At 47.1% G+C, this 20,068-nt stretch overlaps 1 protein-coding gene and 1 long non-coding RNA gene across 15 annotated transcripts in view; one reads left to right on the top strand and one right to left on the bottom strand.

Moving 5' to 3' along the window:
- The window catches only part of Gm32903, a 19,668-nt gene extending 5,997 nt beyond the window's left edge, over positions 1-13,671 (top strand). The window contains exons 3-7 of one of the 4 annotated variants that reach the window (XR_003946814.1): positions 357-434; positions 4,131-4,216; positions 8,090-8,168; positions 9,525-9,664; positions 12,902-13,671. This is a non-coding gene — a long non-coding RNA (predicted gene, 32903). Of the gene's footprint in view, positions 1-356; positions 435-4,130; positions 4,217-8,089; positions 8,169-9,524; positions 9,665-10,578; positions 10,742-12,670 lie in introns of those variants that run through there. The other 3 variants (XR_003946812.1, XR_003946813.1, XR_003946815.1) reach the window with 3 other exon arrangements.
- Positions 1-20,068, bottom strand: part of Sh3gl3 (SH3-domain GRB2-like 3) — a 133,613-nt gene that overhangs the window by 57,473 nt on the left and 56,072 nt on the right. The gene's annotated exons all lie outside the window — the stretch shown is intronic.

Raw genomic sequence — 20,068 nt, 5'->3', positions numbered from 1 at the left:
TTTCAAAGCCAAACTCACACATGAGGCTTTTGAACATTGGAAATTGTGTGTCTAAAACCATAAAACTGTCGCCCTATGGGAGGAGGTTTTGGGGAAAGCTCTGGCTACATAAACTTAGAAAGACATGGAAAACAAAAGTTACAAAGATTTCTTACAAAAGCGAGTTCTGGAGCTTTAAAAAGCTAATGGGTACTTCAAGACATCCCAGGGGCAAGTGGGCTGGGCTTGTTGGCCATGTTTGATGTTTGAGGTAAAGACAACTCTCTGAGGAGCAGTGCTCTGGAGAGAAGCCTCAGGCTCCCCAAAGGGGTTCACTCTCCCTACAGGCTCCTCTGTCTTTTCTTTCTGCCATTTAGCTGCCACGTGCTGCTTCCATCAGCTCAGAGAATACAGCAAGATTCAATTCAGCAGCAACAGGGGAAGATGAGCAAAGGGTGTGTGTGGGCGAGAGGCACCAGCAAGGTGGGGGCTGATGGTCGGGAATAGACCGGGTGAAACTTCTCGGAGTGAGGGTGGAGAAGCAGTGCAGGTACTCCTTCATTCGGGTCAATTTTCTGTCTTGTAACTCAGGGTGGAGCGCGGGAGCAGAAAGCTCCAGTCTGGAATAAGCAGCCATCTCTCCCTCAGCAAGGGAAAAATCAGAGCACACTGTAACCAAGGAAACCAGGTTCTAAGAGGCCAAATTTCTGGGGGGAAAAAAAACAAAAAGCATAAAGAAGTGGCCCTGGCAGGCTGTTCCGTTTTCTCCTGGTGCTTGAGGTAAGTCCTCACTGGTCCAGAGACAAGAATTACAGAACACAGCACAGGGTCAGGGATGAAGGCTAAGGATGTGGGTGGAGATTTTCCCGCTGTCACAGCCATCCAGAGACAAAGACTGGAGCTTAGGATTGTCCATGAGATGCCATAGTAAAGAGGCTGGAAAGTGAGGGTGTGTCTCCTCAAAATTCATACACTGAATCTCTGATGGCCAATGTGTCATACATACTAGAAGTGTCCTACTAAGTCTTGCGGGATGCATGGGTCAAGGTTAGTCCTCTCCTCTCCATCTACAGAAGCACACTGGAGCTGCCCATCTGTGAACCAAGGCAGACCCTGGCCAGAACAGTCCACAGAACTCTGAGAAACAGATGTCTGTTTAAATCGCCCAGTGTTTGGTATTTTTGTTGGAACGTCCCAGGTACTAAGACAATATCCAAATGGCCGAATAAGCATATGAAAATATCTCACCATTATTATTATCGTGGAAATACAAATCAGACCGTGATGCCATACTATACTGCTATCAGAATAACTAAAATCATCTCAAAACATGAATGTTAGTACAAGTGTTTCCCAAGATTGATGGAGCAATTGGAATACACATGTGCTACTCTAGAGTCCACGCTGCCTGAATGGTTTTGGGAAACAGTTTGGCAGCATCTACTGAAGATGAATATAGAAATCACTACGCCCTATGATTCAGAAATTCCCCTCTTAGGTATTCACCAGGCAGAAATTCCTACGAGAGTACACTGAAATTCATATACAAGCAGCATTGTTCAAAACAGCAAAAAACCAGAAACAGTAAACAAGCAAAAGTACAGTTGCTATGTCTGCAACACAACATGCTATAGAAACGAGAAGACACAGTGCCTCGGGCAACGGCAGACCATCTCGGGCAAAAGTCTAATCAAGAGTGCTTATTGTGCTGCCTGGTTTTTATGTCGACTTGACACAAGCTAGGGTCATGTGGGAAGAGGGAATCAATCAAGAAAACGCCTGCATAGTATTGGCCCGTAGGCAAGCCTGAAGTTTGTTTTACTTGATAATTGGTATGGGAAAGCCTGGCTCACTATGGGCAATGCCACCCCTAGGCTGGTGGTCCTGGATGCTACAAGGAATCAGGCTTAGCAAGCCATGGGAGCAAGCCAGTAACCGCACCAGTCCAAGGCTGCATCATCTGCATTTGAATTCCTCCCTTGTTTGATTTCCTTCCCGACTCCCCTCAGTGTTGGAGTGTGATCTACAACTATAAGCTGAAATAAACCCTCTCTTCCCCAAATTGATTTTGATCACGGTGTTTTATCACAGCAATAAAAGCCAGAAATTGGTTCCAAGTCACGAGGTATCACCGTAACAGACATGACCTTGTGTTTTTAGTAACAGACATGACCTTGTGTTTTTAGGTGGGCTGTGGTGGCCTTTGAACTTTGGGCTACAAAGCTGTTAAGTGCTCAGAGCCCTGTGTGATGTTCTGGGTGGGATGCAGGAAGAGAGGAAGGGTGAGAGATGCAGATGTTGGAGGTTTGGCTTGTGACAGTTCACATAGAAGTTTGAGGGTCCCTTAAAGGCTCTATCAGGGCCATTCGATATTTTGAATTCAAAAATCTGTGGTGTCTGGTCACCTGGAACTGAAAAATCTGCTGTGATTAACCAGAGACCAGAACCACTGGAGTAAAACTTTGGCTTTGCTGGGACAACTGATAATGGTCAGCTGGAGCTGAAGAATCTGCTTTGATTAAGGGGCCAGCATCAATGAGTATTTAAAATCCCCTGAGATGTGTGTGCTACATCAGGGTCAGCCCAGAAACTGTAGTCCAGAAAGGGGAGAGGCTGCATCTCATGCTGGCAGGCAGACCTGGTAGTGCAGGAGCCACCCAGGTGGTACGAGTTTTGAATATATGAAGTGGTTATGGAAAAAAAAATCTGAGGGCTGGTACTGTGTGGCATCCTGGAGTCCTTGAAGAGAGGCCATTGGTGAAGGTGAAACCTCAGTTGCAGCAGGAGACCCCAGCATTTTGGATACGCTAATAGCATAGGACAGCAGCAGCCATGGAAGGGTTCCACCCTGAATCTATGAGACAGAGCTTTGAAGGGCAGGCCAGATGAGCACAGCTAGCTACTGGGTCCCCCCAGAGTCCCGGAGTGGGTCCCAGACATCAAACACTGAACTTCTAACACTGTTACGTTTTGGGTTGATTTGACTTGACTGTGACTGTGACCTTGTTCCCTTATGGAGTAAGATGGTGTTTAACTTATGTTTTATAGGAGCCCACAGTTAAGAGACAGACATTTTGCCAAGATTTTGGATACTTTAGAGAAATGAAAGAGACTTTGGATTTTTTTTTTAAAGACTGGACCTTAAAAGAGTTGAAACTGTGGAAATTTCATGCTTCCAAATGTTTCATGCTGTGATACTGATATTAATAAAAAGATTTGGAGTATAAGCAAGAAAAGAGGCTATGACTTAATGATATGTTGCTGTGTTGTTGACACGTGGTCAAGTTTGCTAGCTAGTTGTTATGTCAACCTGACATAAGCTAGGCTCATGTGAGAAGAAAAAAAATCTCACTTAAAAAAAAAAATGCCTCTATAGTATTGGCCTGAAGACAAGCCCCTAAGGCATTATCTTGACTGATAATTGATATTGGAGGGTCCATTCCATTGCAGGTGAACTCCCAGCTGGCCTGGTGGTCCTGGGTGCCATAAGAAAGCAGGTCAGCGCAAGAAATGAGGAGCAAGCCAGTAAGCAGCACTCCTCCATGGTCTCTGCACCAGTCCCTGCCTCCCACCTCCTTGCCCTGCTTTACTTTCTGCCTTGTGGAATTGTAAACGTAAAGCAACACTTTCCTCCTGCAGGCTTGGCTCATGGTGTTAACTTAAACTCTAAGACCGTGACTCTTATGCTCTGTGAATCTAATGACATAAAGTCCAGAAATAAAGGAGAACATGCTATGTTATTCTAGTCACGTAAGTCAAAAGTAGAATACACTAAATCTACAGGGCTGGAGAGGTGGCTCAGAGGTTGAGGCACTAGCTGCTCTTGCAGAGGGCCTGGGTTTGATTTCCAGACCCTGCATAGTAGCTTACTATCACCTCTACCTCTAGTTCCAGGGGATCTAACACCACCTCTAGTCTTCCAGAGTACTGAGCTTGCATATGGTACAGATGCACAAATGCAAGCAAACCAATCAAGCCATAAAATCTTTAATAGAATATACTAAAATGTAGTGGTCGAAATAAATGTTGCTATGGCCTTAAGGGAGCCTTCTTGGTGCTGGTATTACTTACATCTTTGTATGTACATGCGTGTGGCAGTCACAGGCCAATGACAAGGGTCTTCTTCAATCACTTTCCTCGTTATTTCTTAGACGAGGCCTCTCCCAGGATCTGGATGTTTCTGCTGGCAAGCCCCAGGGACCCTCCTTGTTTCACCTCCCCAGGACTGAGGTTATAGGTATGTGCCACCAAGCTGAGTTTTATGTGGATGCCAGGGAGCTGAAATCGGGTCTTCCTCCTTGCATGGCTCCAGCTGCTTCATATCCCTAACCCTTAATACCTATACCGTGAACAGGTTACATGGACATGTCATTCATTCAAATATATCAGGATATATATTAATAGATGCCACTCACTCCCTGTGGGCATGTAAATACGCCTGCCTATCTCTCGATGCAATTCAGCACTCAATGGTTTTAACATTTACATACAATGTATTCTTTCTGATTTATTTGTCTAGAGCAATGGCTCTCAACCTGTGGGTTGCAACCCTTATAGGGGTTGCATAGCAAATATCCTGCATATCAGTTATTTATATTGTGATTCATAACAGTAGCAAAATTACACTTATGAAGTAGAAACAAAATAATTTTATGGTTGGGGGGGTCACCCCAACTGTATTAAAGGGTCACAACTGTATTAAAGGTTGAGAATCACTGGTCTAGACCTGTATAAAACAAGCAATGGTGGTCCGAATCTTCCTACCATCTCAACAGTAGACATGAGACATTGCCTGACAATCCAGAGTGGGTCATCTATGATCAGCAGACTCATACTAGCACAATAAGGACTTTCATCTTTTCTAAGAAAAAGAAATCTCAGGGGCTGTAATGCCTCTGCTGTGTACCCTGAGCCATGATGCCTGCTTTGGGCTTCGTCACCATCACAGCAGGACAAGAGAAAAGAAGCAACCCTGCCACGAGTAAAGGAACTGCAGATAGCAAGTAAACACCACACAAACCAGCCAAGCTGGTGGACAGCCTCCATCCTTCTCAGCTCCACCAGGTGTCTTTAAATAAATGTCTTATATGTGGAGGCAGCGGACACACCCATAACAGGGCTGGAAACCAGGAAAGGTGCCAGCAGCAATCCAGGAAAGGTGTGAGCTTCCTAGAAGATGGAAAGCAGATGGGATCAGAGAGGGGAGAAAATTATCACCAATATAGAAGTGGTAGAAAACTGCTCCCTAGATCAAAGCAAATACAGGGGAATTCCAAGCCTAAATTATGTAAACATCAAAAGAACAGGAGTGATCCCCAAAGCACAATATGGGCATCATTTTAAAAAAATCACATGTGGGCTGAAGAGATAGCTCCGTGTTTAAACCACCCGCTGTACAAACCTGACAATCTGAGTTCAGATCCCACAACCATGTATAAGCCAAAAACAGTAGAGCAAGAGTCTAACCGCGCACACCCCCCACCAGGAGATGGGAGGCAGAGACAAGAGAATAACTGGAAGTGTGCAGGCCCGCCAGGCTGTGAACACAACAATTAACAAGTGAGACACTGTATCAAACAAGGAGGAAGGCGAGGTCCAGCACTGAGCAATGGCACATGCACGGAGCACTCCTGTGAACACACATACATGCACACACACCACCACACACACATACACACACGTATAGGCACATGCAAACAGATCAATAAATGAAAGAAGGACAAAGGGACTGATTACCCACTCCCATTCTGTTAACCACATCTCTACTACATCCAGAGGCAAATTCTGCAGTTACAGCATCTGGGTTCTACTCCCTGCTCCACTGACAAACAGAGATCTGAGTCTGGGGAAATTATCAAAGCGCTCTGCATCTTCAGTTCCTGATGTGCAAACTGGCGACAGCAGTTCCCACTTCGAGTACGGGAAGTACAGACCAGTGTCTCACACCAAACAACAGACACCATCAGATCCATCAAGCAGCCGACCTCTGGGAGTGCTTGTGGGAGCTTGCAGCCTGCACTCATGTCTGGGTGGACTCCCCTTGTGATGAGTGGGCCTAGAGTAAGATCAGGATCAGAGAGAAGCTTCAGGTTTCTCCAAACATTCCAACAGGAGAAAACTCTGCTGTCCCCCAAGAGGAAAGTGCTGCAGTCCCAGAGTGAAGCCTTTCTTGGTGGCTTCCTGCTGCTCCCACTGATCCAGTCACCACACATACCCAAGGTCAAGAAAAAACACACCTAGGCAAAAGACAAAACCTGCCCCAGCCACCCACACATCTATCTCAGCAGAGCCCTCCAGTCTAATGGCAACCTGAAATCCCAGAAATCTGAAGGAAACCAGGTAAAAGAAAAAAGTATCCACAAGGAAGCTTAGGCTCAGTGGTTCTCAACCTTCCTAGTGCTGTGCCCCCTTAATACAGTTCCTCCCCGGGCTGTGGTGAGCCCAGCCATAAAACTGTTTATGTTGCTACTTCATAACTGTAATCTTGCTATTGTTATAAATCATGATGTAAATATCTGTCTTTTCCAATGACCTTAGGTGACCCCTGTGAAAGGGTCATTTGACACTCCCCCAAAGAGGTCACAACCCAGATTGAGAACCGCTGCTTAGGACTTTCCAGAAAAAAACAGCTGACTAAGGCACGGAGGCTTGTGGGATAGAAGACCTTGCCAGGAAACTTGGTAAGGTAGAGGGGGTCTGAGTCCCTGGAAACTCAGGTACACACCTGAGATGGTAGGCGGCTCCCAGCTCCCTGCCAGACTCCTGGCCTGGAAAGGTGTGTGCCACACTCCCCCTGTCTGTCATATAGCCCCAAACAGAGTTCTCCATGCTAATGAGGTACCTAGAGGCCCTGAGAGTTTAGCCAATAAGCTTCCCTTTCCAGACATCCTCCTTCCTGCAAAAGGTATTTAATCTCTGGTTCACCCTGAGAAGTGGGTACGCATCCATTTTCCTGATGAACAACCAGTAAACAGTTTGGAACTAAGGACTGTCTCTTTCATCTACCACCGCCAAGGGGTAGCATGGAGAAGACCTTTGCCTACAGAGATGCTGCCTAACACTCCCATAGAAGGCCTCTCTGCCCTTCCAGACTAGACCCGGCCCCCATACTGAGCCCTCAGGCCCCCAACAGTCCCGGCCGTGGACCCCTGACACTTTGCTCCCGATGGCTCTGTGTGGTTTTCTAGTGGTAACTAGATGCTTGGGTGTCAGGGAATATCAGGTTCAGGTTCCCACATCTCAGACTGTGTTCTCGTTTTCTCTCTCTCTCTCTCTCTCTCTCTCTCTCTCTCTCTCTCACACACACACACACACACACACACACACACACACACACACACACACACACACACACACACGGGAGCCGTGTCTCTGCACTTCCCTCTGCACTTCCCTGAAGCCCAGAACCTCAGGACAGTTTGGGATTTTTAGGTGAACTAAAAATATAAGTGACAAAGCTTAAGTCACTGTTCCTTAGGAAGATACTGAAGGAACCAGCCCAGCGGACCACCAAGAGATGAGAAGCGGAAAGAAGTCTGGCTTCAGCCCCTCTGCTGAGGCTGCTCTGAACCATGCATCCAGTCCCTGACTGTCTTGCCTGACACCAAGTGAGGTTGTCCTCAGGCCTGGTGTGGGCTTATTTCCGGAAGGGATTCTAAGTTCACTGGAAGTCAGATGACATTGAGGGAGTCAATTCTCGCCTTCCAGTGAATTCTAGGGATGGAACCTGAGTTGTCACAACTGTGCGGTGAGGGTGCTTCCCTGCTGAGCCAGCTCCATGGCCCCAAGAACCTTCATTTTATATAAAAATGCACATTAGCCAGTCTTTGACATAGGTAGCTCCTTTAACATAGACAGTGTTTTATAGATTTGAGATAATACTGAAAACTAGGAAATGTGAAATATTAACACTGGCTTAGCTATATGCTAGGCAAAGCCCCTCTATTCCCTCCCTGATGTAATCAGTCTCAGACAATTCTCTCTTCTGTCTTTTTCTCGTTTGGTTTTGGGGGTCTTGATTGTTTTGCTTTGTTTTCTAAGACAGAATCTTGCTATGAGACCTGGCTGATCTCTAACTCATGACTCTCCTGCCTCTGCTTCCTACCTGCAGGTGACAAAAAAACGAGCCACCACACCTTGGTCATGTCATCTTACATCTACAGAGCGATGCATTCTTTTACACTATGACAGTAAGTCATACATATTGATCTGTAAGCTTTCCAGGAAAAGGCTTTTATATGTCAGCACTGTTTAACAATAACAAGAGCAAAACAAAAACAGGGAAGACTAAGACAATTAATATCGTCTGTGTACCAGGCTAGGAACATCACTGGACTTTTTGACTGTGGTCCGTCCTCCTTATTCTGGGCACTGAGAGTTCTACTGTTTCCTGACATCTAATGTTGCTAAGAATTAAGTATGAGGGAGAAAATTGTGGTTAGCTATCTTCCAGAGTCTTTTGGTTTTAGCACTTGGAGCTAAGGTTTAATTTATTTTTCTTAAAAAAACATTAATTTCTTCTTTATGAAGTCCAATAGTTTTATTTCCTCATTCATTTTTCTTGGCCTGCTCAAAGGCCCTGTGAGCTTCAGATCAGGTCAGTAGATTGGTAGCATTTTAAAAAATCTATAGAACTGGAGTTTAAAAATCTCTATCTACAGACAGCAATGATCGGGAAGCTTAAACCAGCTGGAGTAAGAGAGGGAGGGAGGGAGGATGTCTTTGTGTGCCCCCCAAGACCCAGGGAAATGCAAGATAAGCCCTAGGACAGAAGTAGATCTCAAGGTGCTACAGAGGCCATCCACCCCAAAGATGCTTAAAAATTTAAAAAGACGATGCACCACCCCTAAAACCTTGAAAGGCTCCCAAACACTAGCCAGAGGGGGCTCCGTGAGAAACAGCCACATCTGTGAGGGAGTCAGCCCCCACACCTGCCAGAACCCTGGAGATCAAAGCCATCTGCCACAGCACCAAACAAGCAGAAACTTCCCTATACTCTCTCTCTCTCTCTCTCTCTCCCTCTCTCTCTCTCCCTCTCTCCAACTCCTCCCCTACACACCCACAGGGCAGGAAGCTATCTGGTAGGAGAGCCTCAGGAGGACCCAAGGTAACAGCCTGCCTGAGGTCAGCCCCTGCTGAGCAAGGGGGACGGACTTCAAGTGGATGATCACACTGTAATGGTCACATGAAAATGATAATCACATAATCCTGGTTAGTTTCCTATTTCTGTAATAAACCCCATGCCCGAAAGCAGCCTGGAGAGGAAAGGGTTCATTTCATTTTACAGCTTACAGTAAAGTCTACCATGAAGGGAAGTGGTGGTAGGAACTGAAGCGTGGGCGTGGAGGAACACTGCCTACCGGCTTTCTCTCCATGGCTTGCTCAGCTTCCCTTCCTATAGATCCCAGAACCACCCAGCCAGGAGTGGCACCCCACACAGTGGACTGGGCCTTCCACATCTATTACTAATCCAAAAAATGCCCTACAGACTTGCCCACAGGCCAATCCGATGAAGGCATTTTCTCAACTGATGTTCCCTCTTCCAGGTGGCTCTGGTTACTGTAAAGTTGACCTAAACAGCAACCAGCATTGATGCGGGACTGTTGCCTAGAGCACAGGATCTGTGCAGGGTGTTGCAATAATCCTCAGAGTGGGAAACACAAGACAGAACGTGGATCATTTCAAGGTAGTATTTTCCAGATTATCACCCCGTGCATACTCTCTCTCCTCTAACCTATTAACTCTAGAAGGCTCGTTTCTAGAACACCCTTTTGTCAGCTTGCATACATTCCATGTGTCTTACACTCCATGTGTCTGTGCATTATCCAAGAGCAGGCATACAGGGATCCCTCTCAGATCAATCTGACATTGACCTAAGCCTTTCACATTCTGAAAGACCACCTCCCATTATGTCGCCACATTCTACTGGCTTCGAGCTCCTCCAATCCATACCTATAACAACAGCCTCCCAAGGAGACCAGACCCGGGCATTCTCTCCCTTCCCACTCCTTTCTCAGCCCAACTAAAGCCACCTCTGTCTTCTGCCCACTGGATGAAGACTCGAGTCTCCCTGTGGCAGATTTTGTTCCGGCTCAGGCAACACACCACTTCGCTGGAATAGTTTGTATTTCTCCAGCCCCCATCCCAGCTACAAGCAGTCCCTTTTCTCGTAGCTAATCAGACCAAGACGGAAGGAAGTCAGTTGCGGTGGGAGTTTCTGGGAGGCTTTTCATTTCTTAGCATCGAGTGTCCCTCTTTGTTCCTTTTCCCCACACTGACCATGAGATGTATTGAGGTTGCGTCAGCCGGCAAAGATGGAGGCCCTGACATTAAACACAGAGGGCAGACACTGTGGCCTCCCACTCGAGCCCAGGTCAGTCGGCTCTGTAGTTGCACTATCCCTAGCCACACCCAATCCTGACACACTTCACAGCCGGGCTGCACAGGATCTGCCCCATCAGTCGCCTCTGCTGCAGCCCAGGGATGACTGTGGCTCCTAGTTAGCAGACCCTTTCCAAGGCATCCTGACCATTCCTCTGGTAAAACTGTCCTTGGCCTCTTCCCCTGAGTGACTTCTGCACTTGCTCTCTGTTCACCCAGGGTGACATCCTTGGCCTCCTGGCTCTCCCTTGCCCTAACTAATCTTCCTGCCGCTGTCATCCTGTGGTCACAGAAAAGTTAAACTGCACACACATGCTACTGACTTGAAAATCCAGGAGTCTCTTGAACGTCAATATTTTTCACCTAGTCATCTGCTGGAAATATTCTCGAATATTCTGAACATCTTTTAAAACCAACATTTATAAGTCGCCTTCCCCTCCTGGTCTGCCACTTACCGAGTTGTTAGTTACTGACATCAACTGCAGCTCAGAAAACTGCAGTCCTGTGAGGTTTCTATGGTTGTGATTAAACAATGGGATCGAAAGCTATTTAAGAAGGAAAGAGCTTATTCCAGCTAACATTTTATAGTCCACCATGAAGGGAAGGCAGGGCAGGAACCCAGGGCAGGAAGCAGAGGCAATGGAGGAATGCAGATTACTGGCTTCCTTCTCCTGGCTTGCTTGGTTTCTTTTCTTATACATACACCCCAGGACCACCTAACTATGTGTAGCATCACCCACAGCGAGCTGGACCCTTCAGTATCAACCACCAGTCAAGAAAATACCTGACAGACTTGCCCACAGGATCGGGTAGGCGAATTTTCCCAAACAAGGTACCCTCTTCCCAACTGGCCTCTGCCTGTGTCAAGTTGTGACCCATCCAGCAGGTCCAGTTATTCGAGGGTCTCGAGGGGACCTTCTCCTAAGAACCAAATGGGGGGTAGAGAGAGACGAGGGTCTTGTGCGAATAACGACACGGAAACGTTCTGAATTGCATCAGGACCCCAATGTATTAGCCAGGCCCGAGGTTTAAATGCACAAGCAAAAGGGGAAGTGCCTTTTAGCAGGAGGAATGGGGCAGAGGAAATGCACCTCAGCAGGAGAGATGGGGCACTGGAAAAAGAGGAAGTACTTCTCAGCAGGCAGGATGGGGCAGCGGAAATTTTTCTTTTGGCGACTACACGGGGAAGCAGGAACTTGGCAGTATCAGGGTACATCTTGAGGTCAGGACATCCAGCGCTGACTTAGGGCTGGAACAATCTGTGGTTGTTCTCAGAGCGGTGTGTCGGTGGCCCGCTTTTGACCCCCTTTTCTTCTGGGGGGGGAGAGGCCCAATTCAGAGATCAGGACAATTGTGTTGTCTTAATAGCTCCCAACAAAGTTGAAAAAGCCCAGCACACACCACTGGAATCTAGACTTAGAACATCAAGGGTATGGGTGTACAGGTGGATGGACAGATAGGCAGTAGGCAAACAGGTATGTAGGCAGTCAGCTAGATACAAGGTAGCTATGTAATCTTCTTGTTCAAAAAGAACCGGCCCACAGAGATAAGTGAAAGGCAAGGAGTGGATACATTTGACTTGTCTTTGAAAATAGTAAAACATAGCCTTCTTGATGAAACAGCAGAGAATAAAGAGTTTGTTCAAAAATGAGTGGAAGTTTTCAGAAAGAAAAGCTGGCTAACCAACAACTTACAATCAAAGGATTAGGAGTCACATGGACTCCACAGAGCTCCCACAGTCAGCTTCCAGGTTGGCTCTAGGATGCTGGGAACCCATGCAGACCGCCTTCTCTCTCTACTGGCTTACAAACAATTCTGCCAGGCTCCGCCCAACAGCTACCTAGCAACAACTCGCATCATCATCATCATCACCATCGGCAGCCAGGTGTGGACAGGGGTAGCAGCAGCTTACAAAGAGGACAGCTGGCTACCCCAGGTCCCCTTCTTCCACTCTCTCTCTCTCTCTGTTCCACTTGTTTCCGGCTGGCCTCTCTTTCACTCTTCCTCTCTTTCTTTCTGTCCTGTTCCCCTCCTTCTCTCCCCCTACCTTTTCTCCAGGTCTCCACTCGCTTCTCCCCATGATAACTCTTCATTATACTAGGTCTATCACATGCAGTGATTCCTCATGGGACACCTTGGCTGGGCCCACCAGGTACTCCTATACTCCCACCCCGCTGCATTCCGCCGCAAATATATTTCATAACACTCTCCACCTCGAGGCTTAGGGTTCAATGAGATGGTTGTGGCTTTCAACACACACTGGCCTCACAGAAGAGAAGAACTGCTAATTTTATACTCGTCATTTTTGTAGAGATTTGAAGCAATGAGGAAATGAGAAGAAAAAACAGGAAGATGGAGAGGGAGAGAGAGAGAGAAGGAAAGGGGATACTTCAGGCTACCCTCGATCAAACCAGAGCTCCACCTAGACAGAAGGGCATTTCCAGGACTTCATAGACAAGCCCCAAACTCAGCCTCAGGGAGCCCAGACCTGTTAAACTAGTGATCTAATTCATATCTCTGACTTATATGCAAATGTACCTAGGAAGCCTGCATCCAGTACAAAGAATATGCGCCAATTTAAAAGAAGACAATACAAAACCAAATGTTCTTCAGCGTAAGAAGACTCAGAACGCCTGTGACGTAACTACTGTGTGGAAGGATGTGAGCTTGTGCCCCTCAAGCTGAGGTCAGACTCCGTGACCTCCAACACTTCCCCTGCCTCTTCTCCATGTTCCCCTCCTCCCAGCGGCCAAGCGCTCCCCCCCCCCCAAGTTCCCAAACAGTCTCTCCCCCAGAAGCTGCCCTTCCGACCTTCCTAGGCCTGCCACCAGGACTCCTTTGTTCCTTTGTCTGTACCGAGTCATTTTATCTCAAGGCTAAAGGATTCAAAACAAATGGTATATCATTGTACTGTTGGTTACACTGAGATACTGATAAGGGAAAATGGTAGAAACAGACACTATGTTCTAAACTTCCTGTGAAAACACCCATGACCTCACCTAACTCTTTACAGCAGCGGAAAGTTCCATGCCAAGCCGCTTCCCACCTAAACTGGCTTATTCAAAATATCAGCAAAGATGTCTTTGGTAAAAATAGTGTTGATGCAGAAATCACCCTTTGTAAGTATTCGCCACATAAATACAGACTTGGAGGTATCTACATTTCTTGAAGAGTTGAAGTCTTGGGGAAGAGGTGCCTGAGTGTTTTCAACTATTTCTTGTCCCCTTTGTCCCTTGTATGACTACATCATTGTACAGTTGAAGAATAAAAACGGGGCACTGTGGTAATTGAATGAAGGACGCCAACTTGTGTTTATAGTTTTAAATAAGAGGAAATGATCCATCGGTGACTTTGAAAGGAAATAAAACTGTAATTCATGTAATGTATGTTAAATAGCCCAAAGAGTTGTTTCTGAGCTTTGAAACCTGGGGCTGAGAACATAGCAGAACAGACCAGGACATGCCCGGGCAAGCCCATCGCCTCCCTAGCTCCCACCCCTCTGACCTAAGTTAAATGTTACAGGCTGCTGATGTTTAAATGGACCAATCATGTGAAACCGCGCCAATTCCTCCCCCAGCCCCACTCCTTTTCTATAAAACCCCCTAGCTTCCAAGCCTCGTGGTCGAATCCACTGTCTCCTGTTGTGTGAGATACGTTTCGACCCGGAGCTCCACCATTAAAAAACCTCTTGTTGTTACATCAAGGTGTTGTGTTCTATTCGCGATTCTTGGGTGCACGCCGAATCAGGAGCTGAGTGGGGGTTTCCCCACTGAGTTCTTTCAACTTCAGAATTTGAATTACTTTACAAGAATCACAACGTTACACGGGTGAAGCGGGGGGGGGGGGGGGGGGGGTCAGTGGTTAAAAGTAAACAGAACAACAGCAAAACTTTCCGTTCAGCAGAAAGTCACACATGAAAAGCCAGCCTGGATTTCTCTAGAGTCTCTTAAAACAGGAAGACTCATCCCTCAAGACTCATATTTGAAACCAACGGCCACATGGGCTTAACTACTGTGTGGAAGGATATGAGACACCAAAGTGTCTCTTAAAAGTCTGAAGAGAAAAGACCATTCATCTGACCTCAGAATAGATTTTAAACCTTCTGACATTTCTCCTTTTCTTCCTGACATTGATATTCTTGGCATTTTTGTCTAGGCTCTGCCCCACAGTCACCTGGCAACAGTCAGGTGTGCCTGACTCACTATAAAAGGGGCTACTCGCCCCCACCCTCCTCACTCTCTTCTCCTTTTTCTCTTCTTCCCTTACCCTCTTTCCTCTCTCTCCCCATTCCCCTCCCCCATCTCCACGTGCAGATGGCCAGCCTCCTCTCCTCCTCCTTCTTCCCCCCCCCCCCCCCCCCGCCATTTTCTGTCTCTACTACTCCCCTCAATTCCCCTCCCCATTCCCTGAATAAACTCTATTCTATACTATAACATTGTGTGGCTGGTACCTCAGGGGGAAGGGATGCCTCAGCATGGTCCCGCAGAGGCATCCCCTCCCCCACACCATACAGAAACCTCCACCAAACATACCCCTTTCTCTTTCTTGTTATAAAACACAACAGAAATGGCAGTCAAAAAACAGTCGTCCAGCTCTCTTCAGAGCACTTATCACAGCTATCATGGCCAAATAAGGTTAGAAATCAATCATGGGATGAGGGAGTGTTGTGAGCACCTGCAGGAGGACTGCCTAAATGAGACCCAACACACCTGCAAAAAATGAGGTCAAGGAGGCCTCCTCCTCCTCCAGCCCTGCAGGGAAGTGAGCCTGACAGGTCACACTGTCCCCGTCCACATTACAGGAGTCGGAAGGGGGCTGTTGGCAGAGAAAATACCCCAGGGCATAAGCTGTAAACTTGCACCACAGCTGTACACGGTGCTCCAGTGCTGAGAAGTAATGGCCTCCCAGTGAGAGGGTGGAGAGATGGAGAGACAGAGAGAGACAGAGACAAAGTATACAAGCACACTTCCTGTCCGGATAGCGTCTCACTCCTGTAGCTTCTCTGACTGGAGAAAGTCGGTGCCTGAAGGAAAGTGAGGACATGGCCTCGCCCAGGAGGGTATTTATTGTAGGTGTGAGGGAGAGAGCGGCCAGAGGCATCTGCAAGAGTTCAGACTGAACATGGACAGCAGAACAAACCAGGCCATGGGGCGGGGGGAGGTGGGGTAGTGAAAGAGGAAGAGGAGAGAGAGAGATAAGAGTGGGGACCAGGAAATGAACCAAGAGAACATGTGGCCAAACTGTTTTATATAGCAGGAAAGAGAAGCTGGGGCAGGGCGGAAAGAGAAGGGAAGAGAAGGGGAGGGAAGGAGAAGGAGAAGGGAAGGGAGGGGGTGGAGGAGTTTAAGGCAGGGGTTGAGGGTGAGAAGCTCTGGAGAGGAGCCAGGGCTCTGTAACAGATCTTTGAAATGCTAGGAGATCCTGGAGGCCAATGGCTGATCCCTTTGATATGTTAATAGGCACCTCGCCCATTTGTCCAGGATTTCCTAGGGACCTAACTGTACCCCTCCACATCTCCCTGATCCCCTTTCACCAGGAGGTCCTCAGTGGGGGCACTGACCATCAGTAGTTAAACTGTTACTGATACCCCAGCTGACAACACTTGAGTTCCAGATATCCCAAGCCAGCATGTCCTGCTCTGCCCTTTCTCCTGCATGCTGCCCCTCCCCAGGAGACAGGAAGAAGGGCTGGATAAAGACCTCAGACATTATGACTGTGACTTCAAACCTGCATACAAATCATGAAGTAATTCAATTTGGTTTTGCAAAGCACATGCTGTCCAGGGCACATTTCACCAACCATCTGCTCCAAACCAACATGGTGGCCCGCAGTCCCGAGAAATGGCCATAAAGTGAGCACTGCACCTTTCCAGTCCTTGGAGGACATTGTAATCCGAGCCCTTTGCTGCTCAAGGCCTGTGAAGCGGTCTGTCCATTTACTGCCCCTTGCCTGGACCCAACACTCTCGAGTCCACCTCATTGGTGCTTCTCTGCACCCGCATGGCTCAGGCTTCCTGGCCAATTTCACTCTGAAAGAGGCACACCGGGAGGAGAAGCAGGGTCGAGAGTGTGCCTCTTTCAAACCCCTCCCCTGAACTTTAGGCTGTGTATAGTCACTTCTTCCCTCTGGCCCCTGAACCCAGAGGCAGGAGCAGCTTCTGGGAATTTCTAATCTCAGGCTCTAGGCATCTATACAGAAAAACTCTAGTACGAAGCCTCCTTTATTTGAAATGCTGAGCAAGGCCACTCTGCCCCACAGAGCCTGGGTCGGGGCGGAGCCTCTTCACCTTTGCTCTGCGGTGTAAGTGTTCCTGCCTCCTGTCATGCCTAAGGGGGAAAAATTGGACTGGAGAGATTGCTCAGTGGGTAAACACATTACACATTGCCACCAGGCCTGGCACCTGAATTTGATCCAGACCCCGCATAATGGAAGGACAGAATTAACTCCCTAAAGTCGTCCTCCAACCTCCACACATTATGGATACTGCACATATCTGCACACTCATGCACCCTATTTACAAAACAAGTAAATACAATGCTTTAAACGTTTAAATACAGGTCAGGTGTGGTGGCACATGCCTTTGATTCCAGCGCCCTGAAGGCAAAGGTAGGGGGAATCTCTGTAAGTTTGAGTCCAGCTTAGTAGTCTACATAGCAAGTCCCAGGCCAGACAGGGCTACAGTGAAAGCTTGTCTCAAAAACATTTTTTGTTCATTCAGTTGTGTATTTTTATTTTTTAAATTAATTTAGCAGATACATAAAACAAGCGATTTACATATTTATGAGATCCCAAGTGATATTTTAACACATGTATTATTGTATAATGTTTAACTGAGGGTAAACTTATCATCTTAAACATCTTTTTTTTTTTTTTTTTTTATTATATGTAAGTACACTGTAGCTGTCTTCAGACACTCCAGAAGAGGGCATCAGATCTTGTTATGGATGGTTGTGAGCCACCATGTGGTTGCTGGGATCCGAACTCCGGACCTTTGGAAGAGCAGTCGGGTGCTCTTACCCACTGAGCCACCTCACCAGCCCCTTAAACATCTTTATAGTAAGAAATTCTAGTCCTTACGTGTGTCTTTGTCAGCTGTCCTGTATGTTACTGCTGTCTGGGGTCACCCTAACCTGCAGTTGCACCCCAGAAAATCCTCCTTCTGTCTCACTTGTACCTACTGAGCGCCCTCTCTCCACCCCTCTGTTTTCCTCCACTCTTTTTTTTTTTTTTCAGAAAAACAATTTTTAATTTGTGTGTGTCCTTATATTTTTGTTTGGGTTTTTGCTTAGATTTGTTTTGTATCTATTCAGGTGTTCACTGTATTCTTCAGACAGTCATAATTTACATAGTCAAGCAAGCATCTATTACCTCGATGCACAGTTAAAACATACTTTCTTTGCAAATTTCCATTATGCAATAAATAGATAAAAATGACTGAGTAATGTGTGTGTGTTTGTGTGTGCGTGTGAGTATATGTGTGTGTGTGTGTTTGCATCTCTGTGTGTATGTGTGTTTGCATCTACGTGTGAGAGTGCATGAGAGTTTGCAAGTGTGTGTGGGAGTGTGTGTATGTGAGAGTGTATATACTTATAGGAGTGTATGCATGTGTGTTACTTGTGTGTGCATAAGCAGCGTGTGTGGGTGCCCTTGACCATGTACCCTCATGGTCAGTGCTGCTGACCTTCCTCTTCTGCTCTCCATCCTATCCTTTGAGATGTGGTCTCTCACGGAACCTGGAGCTCACCAACTCACTTCTCTCTCTCCCTCTCCAGCACTGCCACACCAGCTCTTAGTGGGTTCTAGGGATTTGAACTTGAGTCTTCATGCTTGTTCAGCAAGCACATTACCCACTAAACCATCCCAGTCCCAACATAATATAGTTTAAGATCCAAAGACTCACTGCTGACGCGTCTCTCTCCATCCCAGGAGCCCTCCCAGTTCTCTGCCATCTGCAGCTCAGCCTCGTCCCTGTCCCACCTCCACTGCAGTGACCCTGTGTTAGCTCATCTGGTACCTGCCCCTCTGCAGACAGCATTCTCCATCCAATGCAATGCCTGAAGCTGCAATACCTATGCATTAGCATGGAAATACAGTGATCGATGAACTGTCACACACAAATTAGTAACAAGTAGATTACACCTCAGGGAGAGCACTGTCCCTGGGTCTCAGGTTTCTGGTCCTTTCACTCTGGACCATTCAAGTCATTTATATAACAAACAGGCTTAGAATATCAGTGTCTCTCCCCAAAGAAATGCACACACAGGCATGCTTCCTATCCAGTGTAGCAGACAGTGTTTTCCCCTGGGGCAAAGGCCAGGCTAGCTTACAGCCCATTATAAACATCCCAGATCCCTCGGCTCAGGCTTCCTCGCCTCCAGCAATCCACGTGGGACTCAGCTCACTGGTGTCTGAGCTCTGAGGCTCAGTAGGTGCACAGAGAGGTGCCCAGCAAAGTGAGGGACAAACCCATTTGCCTTCACCCAGAAGTCTTGGGCCTTCTGTAAGCATCTGTGATCCTTGCAAAGAGAGCAAAATCCCACAGCCTGAATACACAGTTCCCAGGAAAACAAACCATAAAATAAAGCTAGCCGATTAAATAACCATCTCACTATCTGGAGTCAGGAGAGAACTGCTGAATGGAATGATCAAGACACTTAGCACAAGAACACCTGGGGGAAATTCTCATAGGCTTGACTGTATTAAATATGAAAATTCAACAGATTCCGCTAAGAGAGAAACAGTCAGGCTAGAGAGCTGGGTGAGTTGGTAAAGTATTCGACACACAAGCATGACAATCTGAGTTTGATCCCCAGCACCCACAAAAAGCCATGTTACAGTGGCACACACCCATGATCACAAAGCTAGGGAGCCAGAGGCAGGAGAGTCCCTGGGGCTTGCTGGCAGCCAGACTACCCAAGTCAGCAGTGAGAAGCCTTGTCTCAAAATACAATTGAGTCTCCAAGGAAGACAAATCAACCTCCATCCCCCATACATTCATGCACACATGTACACACGCACACACACACACAGTATTTGCAATAAGTAACATGTTTCCAGACATAATGATAAACACATATCCATAGTAAGCACAAATCTTATAAGTCAATAAAAATATTCATTCTATAGAAAAATTAGCAGAGGAGCTGAGTGAGCCCTTCAAATAAGAGAAAGTGCAGGTGAATGTGCAGAAGAAACTCATGGCACAGCTCTCAGTGTCACTCAAAAATCAGGAAGATACAAAATGAAATGGAAATTTTCACGGAAAGCCAGTTCTGCAAACTGAGGCATAATATATGACACAACTGATCCACTCCTAGGTCCATGTCCCCAAGGGATGGCGGGAGACTGACCATGGTGGCAGTATTTGTAACAAACAAAACCCCAAAAGCTACCAGAAATCTAAGCACAGGTGACTGGATGGATAAAGCATGGTATAGTCTTGGCATGGGTAGCAGCCCCACCTCACCCCCGACCCCAAACACACACAGTTGGCAGCAGCAGGGCTCTAAAACCACAGCCCTTTGAAGACAGGGTGCCATTCCCAAAGGAACAAGAGAAACAGAGCCACCTGTAGGGAACCTGTGTGATTTGCCCTTGTCTTCCCTTCTGGGTTAACAGGCCAGACCATCACCCAACCAGCTCTCCCCGCTTTCACCTCACTTGCCTCCTGGCCCAAGCCAATCAAGTTCCACCTGAGTCTATACAAATC

This window comes from Mus musculus, chromosome 7, assembly GCF_000001635.26.
Source record: "Mus musculus strain C57BL/6J chromosome 7, GRCm38.p6 C57BL/6J".
NCBI classification, from domain to species: domain Eukaryota; kingdom Metazoa; phylum Chordata; class Mammalia; order Rodentia; family Muridae; genus Mus; species Mus musculus.
This window is presented reverse-complemented; position numbering and strand designations above follow the sequence as displayed.